The 14,745-nt window shown below is 43.2% G+C and overlaps 1 protein-coding gene across 1 annotated transcript in view; it reads right to left on the bottom strand.

Annotated features, from left to right (window-relative positions):
- IQGAP2 (IQ motif containing GTPase activating protein 2) overlaps positions 1–14,745 on the bottom strand; it is a 306,733-nt gene that overhangs the window by 258,070 nt on the left and 33,918 nt on the right. The window lies entirely within an intron of this gene.

Genomic DNA, 14,745 nt, shown 5'->3' on the forward strand with positions numbered 1-14,745 from the left:
GGATTGAGGCATCATTCAACCCCAATCCTATTTTACAGATGACAAAGTCACTAAAATCCCTCCCTTGCTTATGTCTCGGCCTTTACGAGGCTTTCATGGTCAACAGGTACCCAAAAGAAAAATGCAATGGAGACAGCCAGGGAGCAGAGTCTTCAGGCCCACACCCTTTATTCCAACATGAGCCTAGTTTATAAACTGGCACACTTCAGCCCTGCTTTTCTGTAGAGGACTCAGCCTCCCCGCTTCCTGACTGCACCTCCTCTGCTTGTGGCCTCAACAGTAACCGGCAGCCGCCAACAGTCACATCAGCCAAGTCTTGGCTGCCTATTTACAGGACAACACTCCTCTCTCATAAAAAGAATCCCTTCCCCCTCTTCAGTCCTGAGCGTCCATTCTGATGGCTGTAAAATGAATTTGGTTTCTCGCTGGTTAGATTTCTCATCTAATAAAGACAATGTGTGTAAGCAGCACAAGGGGCAGGATTGTCAGGGTTTGCTCTTTTGTTCCCCAGTCGCCAGCTCCAACCAGCCGTTTATTAAACGGGACCCCTGGGCTTCCCTTGTGGTTTAGACAGTAAAGAATCCTCCTGCAATGTGGGAGACCTGGGTTCGATCCCTGGATTGGGAAGATCCTCTGGAGAAGGGAAAGGCTACCCACTCCAGTATTCTGGCCTGGAGAAGTCCATGGACTGTATACTCCATGGGGGCGCAAAGAGCTGGACACAACTGAGCGACTTTCACTTCACTTCACTCCCAAGCAGAAGAGAGGATATGAAGGTCACTCATCCATTCCCCAAGAAAGGCCAAGCACACACCTGACTAATGAGGCACCTGAAACACCAATCTGGCAGGCAAAAGGAGTTAGGAGCAAGATCTGAACTCTTACTGGGCAAGTACAATGCTCAACACTTACCCTCTTACACTGTTGGTGGGAATGCAAACTAGTACAGCCACTATGGAGAACAGTGTGGAGATTCCTTAAAAAACTGGAAATAGAACTGCCTTATGATCCAGCAATCCCACTGCTGGGCATACACACTGAGGAAACCAGAAGGGAAAGAGACACGTGTACCCCAATGTTCATCGCAGCACTGTTTATAATAGCCAGGACATGGAAGCAACCTAGATGTCCATCAGCAGATGAATGGATAAGAAAGCTGTGGTACATATACACAATGGAGTATTACTCAGTCATTAAAAAGAATACATTTGAATCAGTTCTAATGAGGTGGATGAAACTGGAGCCTATTATACAGAGTGAAGTAAGCCAGAAAGAGAAACACCAATACAGTATACTAACGCATATATATGGAATTTAGAAAGATGGTAACAATAACCCAGTGTACAAGACAGCAAAAGAGACACTGATGTATAGAATAGTCTTATGGACTCTGAGAGAGAGGGAGAGGGTGGGAAGATTTGGGAGAATGGCATTGAAACATGTAAAATATCATGTATGAAACGAGTTGCCAGTCCAGGTTCGATGCACAATACTGGATGCTTGGGGCTGGTGCACTGGGATGACCCAGAGGGATGGAACGGGGAGGGAGGAGGGAGGAGGGTTCAGGATGGGGAACACATGTATACCTGTGGTGGATTCATTTTGATATTTGGCAAAACTAATACAATTATGTAAAATTTAAAAATAAAATAAAATTTAAAAAAAAAAGATCTAAAAATAATAACCAAATCCTCAAAGACTTCAAAAGAAAGGGGAGATTATGTTTTCATCAATATGTAGATATAGATACAGCGACCCCATGGACTGTAGCCCACCAAGCTCCTCCGTCCATGGGATTCTCCAGGCAAGAATACTGGAGTGGGTTGCCATTTCCTTCTCCAGGGGATCTTCCCGACTCAGGGATCGAACTTAGGTCTCCTGCATTGCAGGCAGACGCTTTAACCTCTGAGCAACCGGGGAAGCCCAGATATAGATATGTATAAACATATATATATAATATACATATATAAAATACACACACATATATATAAAAGACAGAACACCATAAGCATGGGAATATGTACTAGATGCTTACTTACTGAGCACTTAATTTCCTTCAAGGCTTAAGCAGAATTTAGTATGCAGTGTCTCATTTAAGTCTCAGGACTCTCTCTGAGGCAGGTATGTAATCTATCGCACTTTAACTTTGAGCAAACAGCCTGAGAAGCCATTTGCCCAAATGAAGAGCAGAGACATTAAGAGCTAGAAATATTAGTCTGGGAGGGAAAAAAGTGAGTAGAGAACTTCAGGAAATGTCTTTGTTTATGGGTGAGGAAGAAAAGGAAACAGCAGAAGAGGCAACTAAAGAGCCCCCTGATGAGGGTAAAAGAATAGAGTGAAAAAGCTGGCTTAAAACTCAACATTCCCCAAACTAAGAGCCTGGCATCCAGTCCCAGCACTTCATGGCAAATAGAAAAGGAAAAAGTGGAAGCAGTGACAGGTTTCATTTTCTTGGGCTCCAAAATCACTGGTCATGGCGACTGCAGGCATGAAATTAAAAGACACTTGCTCCTTGGAACTAAAGCTATGAACCAAAGGTCTGTATAGTCAAAGCTATGGTTTTTCCAGTAGTCAGGTATAAATGTGAGAGTTGGACCATAAAGAAGGCTGAGCACCCAAGAACTGATGCTTTTGAATTGTAGTGCTGGAGAAGACTCTTGGGAGTCCCTTGAACATCAAGGAGCTCAAACCAGTCAATCTTAAAGGAAATCAATCCTGAATATTCACTGGAAGGACTGATGCTGAAGCTAAAGCTCCAATACTGTGACCACCTGATGTGAAGTGATGACTCATCGGGAAAGACCCTGATGCTGGGAACGATTGAAGGCAAAAGGAGAAGAGCACAGCAAAAGGATGAGATGGTTGGATGGCATCACCAACTCGATGGACATGAATCTGAACAAACTCCAGGAGACAGTGAAGGACAGGGGAGCCTGGCATCCTGCAGTCCATGGGGTTGCAGAGAGTCAGACATGACTTAGCGACTGAACAACAACAACGTCCCTCCCCCGCCCATTCTCCTCACTGTTACCAGAAGCCCCTTTCTAACACACAGTCCTACTGATGTTATTCTCTGTCTCCAAACCTTCGATGGATCTTCATTTCCTACAGAACACAGCTCTGGAAGAGAACATGTTTCCTCTCCTCCCCTACATGAACAACCACTTTCCAGCGAACCTTCACAAAGTGGGCTAACCATCATCCCGAAAAGAATATACTTCAAAATTATGGTTTCCTCATTAGGGGTCACCTTAGAGGATACCTCACATGCCCACACAGCATCACCTAGTCCTCTCTCTTCACTGTTCCTAACAGTTCATTCCCAGGACACCCCATGACTACTAGTTTCGTATTTTAATTTCCGTCTAAAGAATGCCTCCCACTTCTGACAGGATATTTTCATGTTTTGGTACCTTCACACATGTTAAAAGGTTGAAAGCAATAGCAAACTCCTAGTCAGAGTCCACCTGCTCATTTTACCCTCCTCAGGGGGTAAGGGAGGGGTCGCCTTCAAAAGGAGGCACTCTGCCTGCCACCTTCCTTCTGGCCTCAACTAGCCCACCCAGGAGGAGGCGAGAAGCACCAGGAGGACTGTGCTCAGACCTCTGCCCCCCAACTGCCTCCATAAGCTATGCAAGATCCCACCAGCCCAGGGCCATGGGGGCTCTCAAACGCTGAGGTCACCGCCCAAAGAGAAGATGTGACTTCATATTTAAATTAAAACACACACTCGCCACAAAGCTTTACCTTGCTACTACAATGTACTGGCCATAGCTGATGGAATTCTACCCATCTTTAAGGTTTAACTCCAGGACCACTTCCTTCCCAAAGTCTCCCCTGATCGATTTTATTCACAATGCCCTCTCTTCTGGTACCGAAACTGAGCAGGGCCCTGTGGGGCCCTCCTGGGGACAAATCCTTTACATGTCCTTCGTTTCTTGTTTGCAGGGAAAAGGTTTCAGCCTCCTAGACCTTCCCTCCCTGAGTACCAAAGGACAGATTCCAACAGTCACTAATCAGGGAATGCAGGAGAAACAGAAAAAAAAGGAGCAGTCAAGAATCAATAATGCATCTATGGGGCAGGATCCTGGTTTCTCTTCAAGGAATATGTTTAACGATATATTTGAGTTCTTCTGCAGAACTAAGGCCCTCATTCAAGAGGATAACTTCAGGCAGAGAACAAGATTCCCGAAGCACCGCCCTAGTAGCTCATCAACAACCAATCAGAAGAAAGCCACATACCCCTCAGCCCTCACCCCAAATTCTGCCATAAAAACTGCTCCCTGAAAACCATGAGAGAATGTCAGGGTGCCGAGCACGAGCCACCCAATCTCCGCGCGTGGCCCTTTCGCTGCTCCAGACCCTCAGGTTTGGGTTTGTCTGGCCTCGAGGTGTGTCTTCCCGTGCGCATGAACCTGCATTCCGCGCCGGTGCCGCCTCCACGGCTTTAACAGTAAGTCCCACGAGACAAGCGTGTGTTCTCAGGTGTCAGCACACCTCCCCGCAGACGCTGCACACTCCATGGAAGTACTGACGGGCTTTAAAATATCTATCTGGGGTACTCTTATTTGCCCATTTACATTGAATAAAGGATGTGGTCACTGATGAAGGAAATACAGCACCGTTCTGTAGACTCCACTGGACTAACATTCAATTCACAGATTCTATGAGCCAAGCAAGAGTCAGACAGAGCACCAGAGACTGGGCAGTGAACAAAGCAAAAACTACATGTCCTCATGGCACATTTTACACATTCCTTCCTTCCCTCCTAACCTGGCCCACTGGACCACATCCCTGGCCACTCCTCTTCCAACCACACACACTTCAACTTCACCGTCCTTCCTTCATGACCTATTGTGTCAAAGTGAACACCAAGGTTACGAGTGTGAGAATGTCTTAATTACAACAAAAGCAGATCTCTCTGGGCCACAGAGGTTGCCTGCAAATATTTTTGCATTACTCAAAATTTACTAAGTAGCAACTTCTGATAAGGGACACAGGCACGGATACTAACCCTGCCATTTAAAGAGCCTTCACAGAGCTGATAAAATACACTTCAGCATGACACTCCCACCTATAAAGCACTTTTCCATATTATTGTGTGGTTTTCATCATCTCCCTGAAAGATAGGCGTTATCTCTTTCTTACAATTGAGAACAGGGTCAAACCAGGGGAAGGGACTGCCATGGTTACTGCTGGGTCAGGGGCAGAGCCGGGGCTGCAGCTGAGGGCCCTCAGTACCCTGGCCCTGCTCTTTGCCCAGCACCACGCTGCTGCTGCTGCTGAAGTTAAAAGGGCCTTGTCACTGTCAAGCCCAAGCGAAGATCACTAAAATGCCTTCAAAACTGCTTTTAAATTGATTAACTGAGACGTTCTCTCAAGGCCATCTTTACTTGCTGCCTTGAACACTAAAAAACACAGGATATCGTGAAAAACTACTTCCTGAAGTATTAGCAACTCACAAAACACTTCCTGTAATGTTAGCCAACATTAGCTAAAAGATGGTAAAGCAAGCACATTATATGGAAATCACAGTTCAGTTCAGTTACTCAATCGTGTCCGACTCTTTGTGACCCCATGAACTGCAGCATGCCAGGCCCCCCTGTCCATCACCAGCTCCAGAGTTTACCCAAACTCATGTCCATCGAGGCGGTGATGCCATCCAACCATCTCATCCTCTGTCGTCCCCTTCTCCTCCTGCCTTCAATCTTTCCCAGCATCAGGGTCTTTTCCAGTGAGTCAGCTCTTTGCATCAGGTGGCCAAAGTTGATGGAGTTTCAGCTTCAACATCAGTCCTTCCAATGAACACTCAGGACTGACCTCCTTTAGGATGGACTGGTTGGATCTCCTTGTAGTCCAAGGGACTCTCAAGAGTCTTCTCCAACACCACAGTTCAAAAGCATCAATTCTAAGGTGCTCAGCTTTCTTTATAGTCCAACTCTCACATCCATACATGACTACTGGAAAAACCATAGTCTTGAATAGATGGACTTTTGTTGACAAAGTAATGTCTCTGCTTTTTAATATGCTGTCTAGGTTGGTCATAACCTTCCTTCCAAAGAGTAAGCATCTTTTCATTTCATGGCTGCAGTCACCATCTGCAGTGATTTTGGAGCCCCCAAAAATAAAGTCTCTCACTCTTTCCATTGTTTACCCATCTATTTCCCATGAAGTGATGGGACTGGACGCCATGATTTTAGTTTTCTGAATGTTGAGCTTTAAGCCAACTTTTTCACTCTCCTCTTTCACTTTCATCAAGAGGCTTTTGAGTTCCTCTTCACTTTCTGCCATAAGGGTGGTGTCATCTGCGTATCTGAGGTTATTGATATTTCTCCCAGCAATCCTGATTCCAGCTTGTGCTTCCTCCAGCCCAGCATTTCTCATGATGTACTCTGCATATAAGTTAAATAAGCAGTGTGACAATATACCACCTTGACGTAGTCCTTTTCCAATTTGGAAACAGTCTGTTGTTCCATGTCCAGTTCTAACTGTTGCTTCCTGACCTGCATACAGGTCTCTCAAGAAGCAGGTCGGGTGGTCTGGTATTGCCATCTCTTTCAGAATTTTCCAGTGTGTGGTGATCCACACAGTCAAAGGCTTTGGCATAGTCAATAAAGCAGAAATAGATGTTTTTCTGGAACTCTCTTGCTTTTTCCATGATCCAGTGGATGTTGACAATTTGACCTCTGGTTCCTCTGCCTTTTCTAAACATTATAGGGTTTATTCAGAGGTTTAAGGAGCAGAATGAGTCAGTAGAAAAGCTTTCAAAATAGAACTATGAAGTCAGAAACAGAAGGAACCCTAAAGAGTTTATTTTCCAAAGAACACCCACAAAATCCACTGTGAAAATAGACCCAGACTGTCTTGACTCATGAAGGAGTTGGCATGGTCACTTATTCACTTCAGCTCCTCTACTTGCCCCTTCACACAGGAGACCAAGGCCACCACCTCCTTTGCGTTAAAATGTATTCATTTGTTCAACAAATATTAGAGGGGCTGCTCTGTGCCAGTCTGTTCTAGGGAACAACACACCAAGTCCCTCATGAAGTGTTTATTAAACAACTGAAAGTCAAAGTGTTAGTGCTCAGTCGTGTCCAACTCTTATTTGACTCCATGGACTGTAGCCCACCAGGCTCCCCAGTCCATGGAATTCTCCAGGCCAGAATAATACTGGAGTGGGTAGCCATTCCCTCCTACAGGGGATCTTCCCAACCCAGGGATCAAACCCGGGACTCCTGCATTGCAGGCAGATTCTTTCCCGACTGCTGGCATAACTACAGGATGCTTAGAGAAGTGGGGATATACTGGAGGGAGCATTAGCAACAGTCACAAAACCAGGGATGGGAATTCCCATTTTACAAAATGGTATTATCTAAGGATAAACAGATTGAGAATATGATATGAATCATCAGTTCATAGAAACATGCCACAATTTAGTGTTTGATGGACACACTGTTATTTTGCGTGACTCAATATTTCTGTAAGGAGCACTGAATATCCTCAGGTATATCATTCAATTCAAATGTGTACTGAACCATCTTGTAAGAGTTAAGACTGCCCTCACCTGGGTGATACACCCAAGCCTTGACATGGGAGATTCACCTAAATGGGTAAATCCTCACTCTCAGAACTTAGAGAATGGCTACCAGAAATGTATACCCCAAGGAAGAGAACTGATTCTGAAAGCCTAAAACTGGGAAAAGGGGTGGGATACCAAAAATGAGAGAACCCCAAGTCTGAGATTTCTAGTAAGCTGATACTCAGTAAACTGACCCGTGATATATTCTGGCTTCCTACCAACTTCCCGAAGCATTTCATAGCTATTTAATCTGAAGTTTTAAAGGACCACATGATCAAACTTCCCTAAACTGAAGTTTCTTTTGAAAAACAGGCAAACCTGGGGTTGAAGTTGTTAGCAACCTGAAACATATTCCCAGGCACTCTAAAGAAATTGAAATGACAATAGAGACTGCCATCCTACCTGTTACAGACATTGAGTTTCACCAAGCCGTGAAAATTATGAGACCCTGAGTGCACAGACTCACAGTTCATCCAGCTCCACATCTCTACCAAGTGCCAGGTAAACAGTAGGTGCTCAGTCAAATCTGCTGATTGGTGTGCACTCAGCTTTGTGCTAACCCACTCCAGTATTCTTGCCTGGAGAATCCCACGGACAGAGCAGCCTGGCAGGCTACAGTCCACAGGGTCGCAAAGAGCTGGACACAACTGAAGCGACTCAGCACACATGTATGCAGTTTTGTGCTTGACAGATAGAGATGCTATGTCCTTCACAAGCTTAGTCCTACTAAGTCCAAGCCCTGATGTTAATACAGCCATACTGTTCAGGTCCCAAGGGAGGGGGAACGAATTTGAAGCCTACCCTGGAACTTCTCACACATCAACCATTTCTAAGGACTCTCCAGAGTTATAAATCCACACACAACTTCAGAGGATATTCAAGGTCCATGTGGCAGTAAGGGGCTCTGGCCACGTCCCGAAAAGCCCTAAATCTTCAAGTTCAGCATTAAAAGGAGAATTTCTTAGTGGAAAGAAGGGTAACCAGCAAACTACAGTTTGCTTACAAGTGTTAGGGTCTCTGATGAGCTACCCATGTGCTTTTTCCAGTAAGGTTTGTTGTGGAGTCGCTGAGTCATGTTCAACTCTTTCGTGACCCCATGGACTGTAGCCCACCACGCTCCTCTGTCCATGGGATTCTCCAGGCAAGAATACTGGAGTGGGTTGCCATTTCCTTCTCCAGGGGATCTTCCCAACCCAGGGACTGAACCCAAGTCTCCTGCATTGGCACTGATCCACCAGGGAAGCCCTCTAGTGAGGTTACTGAGGCTCAGAAGAGTTAGATAGCTTTTTCATCATAATTTCTTAGAAAAATGAGAAACATTTCAGGCTTTGTGAAACATTTATCCCTTTCTGCAAACACAGTTTAAGTACATATAGCTTTAAGATCAACATATGAAAAAGAGTTATTTGATCCCACTTTGATGCAAAAGGTGCCAAACTTTTCCCAAGAACGTGATCATACTTGAGTACCTAAGATGCCAATCTGTTTCTAACAAGCCCGAGATCTCAAAACTCAGGACAACTCTTCAGAACAGGACCTCATTCTACATCTCACACATAGGAAGAAAATTAATTTTGGTCCACTGTGCAAATTTGACCAAGAATGTCTTTTTTCTATTTTAAATAACATGGAAACTCAAAGCAGACCATGAAGATATTAAGATCCATACACAGAGGTGGCCAACCTGAAGTCTGGGAACGGGGGTGGGAGCGGGTCTGTCTGGGACTTTGCTCAATTTGGGGAAAAAATTAAAAGCAATGATTGCTAGATTTGGTATTTTGTAGTCAATTATAATGGCAAAAAACCATTTGGGGACAAAACCACTTCTTTAGCTACCAAACAGGCACAGGGAAAGTTCCACTTGCTCTCTACCTGTTCCTACACAGATTTCAGTAAGGAAGAATGGAGTATTAAGTTTCCAAAGCCAATATAAGACTTTTTAACCCTGACTGTTAAAATTACAGAAGGAATTATAAAAATCTTTAGCCTAGATGAGCTTCTAGTATTGTTAAAGGAGGGGAAAGGAATTCAACTTATCTCACTTGGATATGAATTTTTTATCCTTAAGATGGTCAGTGCAAAAACACTCCAATTTACAACTAGTCCTAAAATGATTCTCCCTGCTTTCCACAGAAAATGAACATTTTAAGGACACAGATATTTACTTACACTTTGATACTTCATAGAATATTTTACAACTGTTAAACAGACTTAGCAGGTTATGTAATGATGGCTCCTGGGCTGTTCTCAAGAAGTCAGTCCCTGGTAACCCTCTGTCCTTGCCCTCTCAAACTATTCCAAATGACCTAGAATATCAGAGAATATGGCCACAAAGCTAGGAGTCTTAGAAGACAATAGAATAGGGAAGCGTGGCCTCATTTCTCCTTGACTACTAGCAGAAAAGAAAAAACAAATTACAAACAGTTCAAAGGTAAGTGCAGGAAACAAAACAGCTTCTTGGTTGAGTTTTTCTGTTTCAGGCGCATATGCTGTATTTCTCTCATTCATGTGAGCGCTTTGTGATACATGCATGAAAGTAGCATACGGAAGGGATTAACACCTAATGATCACTTACTGCATGCCAGATACTTTACATATATTATCGCTTATCCCCCTTTAAGACAGGAATTTGAACCTCCACTTTTCTGATGGGAAAGAAATGCAGAGAAGTTGGGTCATTCCGGCTTAGGCAATTCTAAGATCACAAGGACAGTTCAGTGGCAGAGCTGGGATCTGAAACAACCCTGACTCCAAAGTTCTGGAATCTCTGGATTCCAGTTCTACCTTACCTAAGTGCCACTGCCTCCCTGTATGTAAATGTTTGATAACTGGCCCAGCGGCCATTAGACTGTTCTGAGGGTGCTATTAATGGTTATTACTGATATCTCATTAATCAGCAGATAGATTTACATGACTTCTATTTTATGCAGAGTACATCATGCAAAATGCTGGGCTGGAAGACTCACAAGCTGGAATCATGACTTCCAGAAGAAATATCAACAACTTCAAATATGCAGATGATAGTACTCTAATGGCAGAAAGCTAAGAGGAACTAAAGTGCCTCTTGATGAGGGTGAAAGAGGAGAGTGAAAAAGCCAGTTTAAACCTAAACATTCAAAAAACTAAGATCAAGGCATCTGGTCCCATCATCTCATGGCAAATAATGGGGGAAAAGTGGAAACAGTGATAGATTTTATTTTCTGGGTCTCCAAAGTCACTGTGGATGGTGACTGAAGCCACGAAAGTAAAAGACACTTGGTCCTTGGAAGGAAAGCTATGACAAACCTAGACAGTGTATTAAAAAGAAACAACACTTTGTTGGAAAAGGTCCGTATGGTCAAAGCCATGGTTTTTCCAGTAGTCACGTACAGATGTGAGAGTTGAACCAGAAAGAAGGCTGAGCACCAAAGAATTGATGCTTAGGAATTGTGGTGTTGGAGAAGACTCTTCAGAGTCCCTTGGACAGCAAGGAGATCAAACCAGTCAATCTTAAAGGAAATCAACCCTGAATATCCACTGGAAGGACTGATGCTAAAGCTGAAGCTCCAATACCTTTGGCTACCTGATGTGAAGAGCCAACTAATTGGAAAAGATCCTGATGCTGGGAAAGACTGAGGGCAAGAGGAGAAGGGGGTGGCAGAGGATGAGATCATTGGATGGCATCACTGATTCAATGGACTTGAATTTGAGCAAACTGAGGGAGCTAGTGAAGGACGGGGAGGCCTGGTGTGCTGCAGTTCATGGAATTGCAAAGAGTCAGACACGACTTAGGGACTGAACAACAAAAAACACAATTTTCCCTGCTGGAAACCATATAAATTAATGCTATTATGTTGAGAAAGTACAGACAGTAAAATTACAGGCTCATTTCTCAGAGATGTAGAAACCTCAAATGTAGTCCAGCAAAGGAAAAAATATTAAGATAGTACTCAGTATTGCCAAGTTAGACTACATTAGGAATGCAAGAGTTGTAACAAGACCAAAATGAAAACCAACAAAAAATTAAATGACACCACTATGTCACGTCATAAGCAAAATGATATGGTCAATAAATGCTGAGAACACATTTGAGAAAATTTACCATGTTTTCTCTGAGGCACCCATCTGCATTTTACTCCTCTTTCCTCACAAAAGGTTAATTTCTATCTAACTTGTCAATCATGCCTGATTTTTATGAGATTTTTATTTTTATTTTATTAACTTTTTATTTTACTGAAGTACAGCCAATTTACAGGGCTTCCCTGGTGGCTCAGCAGTAAAGAATCTGCCTGCCCATGCAGGAGATACAGGTTGGGTCCCTGGGTTGGGAAGATCCCCTGGAGTAGAAAATGGCAATCCAATCTGGAAGGAGGGTTCAGGATGGGGAACACATGTATACCTGTGGCGGATTCATTTTGATGTTTGGCAAAACTAATACAATTATGTAAAGTTTAAAAATAAAAGAAAAGAAAAAAAAAAAAAGAAAATGGCAATCCACTCCAGTATTCTTGCCTGGAAAATTCCATGCACAGAGGAGCAGATGGTGGGCTACAGTCCATATGACTTAGTGACTACACAGGAACAAGAAGCTAATTTACAACATTGTGTTAGTTTCGGGTGTTATAGCACAGTGATTCACTTATACAGATATAAATTCTCCTTCATATTCTTTCCCCTTATCAGTTCAGTTCAGTCACTCAGTTGTGTCTGACTCTTCGCAACCCCTTGGACCACAGCATGCCAGGCCTCCCTGTCCGTCACCAACTCCCAGAGTTTACCCAAACTTATCTCCGTTGAGTTGGTGATGCCATCCAACCATCTCATCCTCTGTCGTCCCCTTCTCCTCCTGCCTTCAATCTTTCCCAGCATCAGGGTCTTTTCAAATGAGTCAGCTCTTTCCCCTTATAGGTTATTATAAAATATTGACTATAATTCCCTGTGCTATCCAGTAGCAATGGTTATATGTTAATCCCAACCTCCTAATTTATCCCTCCGCAGACACTTGATTGTTTAAAAGGGGTGTGGCTGAGAGGGAAGAGCAGTGCTCTGGGCGCCTGTAACAATGTCATACTCCGTGTCCTCATATGTAAAATGGGAATAATGCCACTTAACCCCACGAAGCTGTTGTATGAATGTTTTTTAGAAACATTTTATCATAATGAATATTTCAAACTATTTAATAGCTAAATTCTTGTGTAATCAATTACTAAATGAGTCTGTTGTCATTCAGTTGCTAAGTTGTGTCTGACTCTTTGCGACCCCATGGACTGCAGCATGCCAGGCTCCTCCGTCCTTCACTCTCTTCTGGAGATTGTTCAAATTCATGTCCATTGAACTGGTGATGCTATATAAGACAGAAAACTTATAAACATAAGTATAGTAAAGAAATCAGATAATAGGATAGTTTTTCCAAGGATAATTGATTATATTCAATTTTCCCCTCACTTAGTCTCCGATGTAACTTGCAAACTGAATGTATTTGAAGCTATATAAATTTTTAAAAGCACAATTTTAATTTCACACACATATACACATACTGTATACATATATACATGTGTGTATATACTGCTACAATAATTATATAACATTTTGTTATTATATAAACTATAATAGAGGAAAAAATCCTAAAAGGAAATATCAAAATGCTAAAGCATTTGTTTCCAAAAGGAGAGCTCTGAGTTTCTTCCTTCACTTTTTCATTCTTACGTATTCCAAATACTCTACCCCACTGATGTGTATTACTTTAATTATATCAAAAATAAGAAAGGATTCTATTTGTTTCAATGTTCAGTTACACAAAGATTTTTAAAATATGATGAGGAGTAAGCCTTCATGCCAGTTCCATTGAGAAAGATAACTTTCATGCACCTAGTTGACCCATTTGAGCTTCAAGAAAGGGATCACAGGGATTAAAATTTGTGATGAATACTTAGTCAGCTTTATGGTGTGAAGCACACACACACACACACAGAAGTTCAAAGACAACAGAGAGGAAGACGATGCACGGCACCATTCTGGTGGAAGGTATGCTGAGCTAAGGAGAGAGAAGGTAAGCGCGAGGAAAGAACAAAGGAGAACGGAGTGAAGGCGGAGCTGAACCTCTGTGACACGAAACCCTGTAAGTCTGAATAGAAGAGAACCTCGGCTACGCTTTACAAGAGCACAGCGTGGCGACAGAACGAACAGGATGAAGAAGAGCCTGGTACGGGGGAAGGACAAGGAAGCCACAAAGAGCAGCCAGCTCACCCAGTGACTTCAGACAGTGGAGGTGGAAACTGCACGTGCCCCGCACCAGAAAGGCACCCCCTCCTGCGCCAACTTCCATAAAGTCAAACGAACAAGGAAAACAGCATGGAGGCGTCCCACTGTTGCGGGATATAGGAGGAGCGAACGTTAAATCTACACATGTATTTGGCAGAGGAGTTTAATAAAACAGACTCAATCAGAAGGCTAGGATGGAGAACAGAAGGGTACTATTAATGCAAGCATATGCTGTTTGTTAGTGAGTGTGAATTAACACATGATTCAGGACAGTCGATTTTTAAAGCATGCCAAAAATTCAGCTCTCTAGTGGATGATACTATGCAAACGGAGGTATGTTGCCAACACAGTCATGGCTGCAGAATACATTTCAACTTGACTTTGGGCTAAAGCAGTTTAGGCTAGTTTTAATGAACAAGAGGGTCTTAATGGCATTTAAATGGGGTATGAAAGTCAGCATCAGCTCACACATTAAGGGCTTGGGGAATACTGGATTCGTGAGACATCATCAAGCATTGCAGATGACGCCACCATCAAGAGCAGGACTTCAGGCACTTTGGTTTCATAGACGTCATCTACACAGAAGGGGGAAAAGTGGAAATGGTGACAGATTTTATTTTCTTGGGCTCAAAATCACTGCGGACGCTTGCTCCTTGGAAGGAAAGCTACAACAAACCTAGACAGCATATTAAAAAGCAGAGACATCACTTTGCTGACAAAGCTAGTCTAGTCTAGACTGACTAGTCAGTCTAGTCAAAGCTATGGTTTTTCAGTAGTCATTTACAGATGTGCGAGTTGGACCATAATGAGGCTGAGCGTCAAAGAATTGATGCTTTCAAATTGTGGCACTTGAGAAGACTCTTGAGAATCCTCTGGACTGCAAAGAGATCAAACCAGTCCATCCTAAAGGAAATCAACCCTGAATG

Source organism: Bubalus bubalis, chromosome 11 (assembly GCF_019923935.1).
Source record: "Bubalus bubalis isolate 160015118507 breed Murrah chromosome 11, NDDB_SH_1, whole genome shotgun sequence".
Classification (NCBI taxonomy): Eukaryota; Metazoa; Chordata; class Mammalia; order Artiodactyla; family Bovidae; genus Bubalus; species Bubalus bubalis.